We start from the raw sequence: 3893 nt of genomic DNA on the forward strand, positions 1-3893 counted from the left end.
GCCGCGGCCTGCGCGCCCCTCACGCCGCGACCCCCTCCGCGCCGCACCCCCCCCGCACAGCGGGCGGCCTACGGCGGCCGGGCAGGGACAGCCGCCGAGGGGCGGCAGCGCGCCTGCGCGAGCGCCTCCCGCGCCCGACCGCTGCGCGCCACCCTGAGGCGATCCGAGGCCGCTGTGCTGTGCGCGCCTGCGCTGAGGAGAAGCCGCGCGCTGGGCTTCCCTGGAGGCAAATTGCGTAGTAATTGCTGAACAAAATGTAGTAAAACGCTGCTCCTGCGCACTCCAGCACGAATTACTGTTGGGAGATCAGAGGTGCCGAGTTTCTACCCGCCACTTCATCACTTCCCAGTCCTTTCTCAATTTGGGCTTTGATATCTGTGATGTTCATTTCCTGAGCACTCTCCTCAGTCTTCTGTTGAGCTGCTTTGCCCTCCCGTTCAATGAACACTGACCTTCAGTAATACGGCTTTTGATCCGAGATGTACATTCCTGAAAGGCAGAAAACACAGAGATCCGGTTTTTGTTATAAAGGAAGATAAGTGAAGTACAAGAGTTTACTGTCCCATTTAACATGCTCTTTGACCAGAAAGACCCAGATGTATTTAAAGGAATAAAATGTATTTGATACTGTCCTGCATTGCCTGCAGTCAGATTTTGGGCAGTCGGGGGATTCCAGGTTGTTGCAGAATTACAGGGGAACAAGCTAATTGCAGGTAATGAAGTACAAGAGGTACCTTTGTGTCACTGAGATCCTTTCTCAAGATGTTGATGTCCTCTTCAATTGTTTCAGTTGCTTGGAGATGTTTTGTATCTGTTCCTTCTTTAAAGTGACACATTTAATCACTCATCTGTGTAATCCTCAGAGAAAACATGACTAGGTTAAACAGCGGGATAATAAAAATCCTTACCTTGCTGACAGTTAAACACTGGCCTGGTAAACATAACTAACTGTGTGAATAATCACAGTAAAGTTCGCATTCAACAGTCCTAAGTTATATATTCAAATATATTTATGAGTTTAAGCTCTTTGCATGACTGCAGAGACTTAAGACTTTTTAGACACATGTATGCGTAGTGTTAATGAAAGTCAACAGTCAGGTTTTGCTCATTTCCAACAAGGTCTGAGAGTTTCTGTAAGCAGAGACAGTGAACCAGTTCCATTCTGTGTCGTTCAGCTGGGTGGAGCTGTAGCACTGTACTGGTTTATGTTTCATTTCAGGAGTGTCCTGTGCAATGTTCACACAGTAAATAGCAACACAGAAGTGGTTTGTGAAAAGAAGAGGGAAAGAGCTGATGGTGACTGAAATACCAAACAACTGCCCACCAGGATGCTCAGTGCTCAAGGCTATGTGATGAGACTAACCTCCTGCAAAGGATGAAATGCACTGGGATTACATCATTTGCTCATTACAGATTTTAACTGGAAGAATAAAAAGAGAAGAGCAAAGGAACAGCAAAGGAAAGAGAACAGCAGAGAGATGAGAAAGAAGAAAACAAGTAAGGAAAGATTTACAGACGTTTTAGGTTTAGAGCCCTCTAAGTATCCTCTCATGGCAGCCCCATCTCTTCTCTGAGTATTCACACCCTTCCCCATTCTAAACTGACCTGAGAGCTTGCTGATTTAGGCACTTCCTGGAGTTCAGAAGTCCAGCACTAAGATCAGCTAGCTATTATACCTTAGACCAGCTGAGCACATTTTGCTATTAATTCTTTCAAAAAATGCAATCCTCAACTTGCAGACACCACCAGTGAACTCCACACTGCTTCAGCTAAACCTATCTGCCCGAGTCAGCAAAACGCAACACTATTACAACAATGCCAGTATTAACACATGAAATACAAAGTATCCAGGGGAAAAAGAAAAAAGAAAAAAAAAAAAAAGGAAAAAAAGGGCAGGATGAAAGGTGCAGTTAACTCAGTCCCAGCCATGGCCCGGTCCCATGGCCCCACTGAAGGGCATTTAGAATAGTGGCTGAGGTGCAGTGGGGAGAAGCACTGTCTGCTTCTGCCCATACCTTTTCCCCAGGGCCCTGCCCTACAGAGTTCTGGCTGCAATGGGCACCATCTCCAGAGAATGTGGGTTTATTCTAGGCCTCTAAGTCTTCTTCCTCCACCTCTCTGGGGATTAAGTTCACCAGAGTGGCCAGCTCCCAGTTGGCTGTACTTGGTAATGCAGGACTGGCAGAAGCTGTGGGTTCAGCCCATGATCCACACGCGGCCCATGAAGTAGTTCAGGCTGCTTAGTTCCACATCTGCCTGCAGTCGCACAAAATCAACAGCAGCAGCCATAGTGCAGTTTCGTTTCCCACAGGCTCTGTGCTGCTGCCATGTGTGGGGTGCAGGGAGCTGCAGGCTGGGTGGAGTTGTTGTACAGCCCTGAGGTGCTGTGCCCTGCAAGCCAGCATGCAGCACTGAGCTCCCCAGGGCAGAGGCAAGGAGCTCCCAGGTCTGTCAGAGCGCTTAATACAGGTCCAAGTTTGGGTTAACTGTAGAAATGAACTGTCACGTGGAGCTAGCTCCCTGTGACCTGGCCTTCACTTTTATTGAGTCTACAAAAAAGATGCTGTTGTGTTGCTCCAGAGTTTCATTTTCTCAAGGAACTTCCTGATTTTGTAACAAAAGTCACATCAATGTTGCTGACACAGTGGGAGAGCAAGCACCACCACAGAAGCAGCCCTGTCCATGAAGCTGAGGTTACTGGATGGACTGCACTCTTCTGAGATCATCCTGAATTATTCAGCTCATCTCAAAAGTGCTTTGCTATTGATTTCAGAGGATATAGGCGTAGGCTGTTAGATCTGAACCAGCACGTGAGCTGGGAAATTAAGTTAATGGGCATGTATCAGGAAACAAAACTACTGACACAGATTGCTCAAGGTTGGATGATAAGAGACAGGCAGAATGATGATCTAATTTTTTTTTTTTTTTTTTTTTTTTTTTCCTGTGCTGCTGTAGGAAGAGTTAATCTTAGTAATCCATGCACATATTGGTACTTCCTCATTCCTGTAGAAGAGAACTATTTGGGGTAACTCATACTGGCTGGCAAGCATCAGCAAAAGGTGGAAGCTTGATCAGAAACTTAAGTTTGCAAGACTTCCTCTTGATTTGCCAACTAAGGGAATCTGAAAAAAAGTAATTAAGTACCTGAATAATTGTTCAGTAGAACGAAATCTCAGCCTTGGCTGTGAGGCAAGAAAATACTCAGTGCACTGTATCAACGAATACAAATCCTCACCCATTCCCCCATTTTTAGAAGCTGACACAGACCAGTGTCTTCATCCTGAACTCATGTCTTGACTGGAGTAGTAGGTGGGGCTGCTTTGGAGAAAAAAAAAAAAAAAAAAGGTTTCTACATACTGCATTTGCTGCTTCCAAAATAATCAAATAGCAGCAACTGTTGAAAGCAAGGATCTAAGGGTATGTCATTAGAATGCTTCCATGACAACATTCTTCACAACTCAAGCTTGACTTTTAATTTTGAGGACTTGTTTCTCAGATCCTCAAATAATAAGAGTCCACAGGCCAGTCAGCCTCACCTCCATCCAACTAATTCTGGATGTCATGTCCAAGCCCAAGCAAGTGGAAGAAAGAAAAGGAGGTTATCAGGAGTAGTCAACACGGGCGCAGCAAGGGAAAATCATACTTGACTGATCTGGTAGCCTTCTGTGATGTCATGACTGGTTGGGTAGATGAGGGAAAAGCAGTGAATGTTGCCTGCCTTGACTTCAGCAAGGCTTTTGACACCATACCCCAAGAACATCCTTACAAGATAAGCTTAGGAACTGTGAAGCAGATGATACAAACATACTTTATCAGGGAGCTGGAGCACGTGCTCTCCAGAAGTCCCTTCCTCCCCCTCTGATTTTTGTGATTTTTTTTTTTTTTTTTTTTTT

The sequence above is a fragment of the Centrocercus urophasianus genome, unplaced genomic scaffold (assembly GCF_019232065.1).
Source record: "Centrocercus urophasianus isolate 14NV4802_14NV808 unplaced genomic scaffold, USGS_Curo_1.0 seq_40, whole genome shotgun sequence".
NCBI lineage: Eukaryota > Metazoa > Chordata > Aves > Galliformes > Phasianidae > Centrocercus > Centrocercus urophasianus.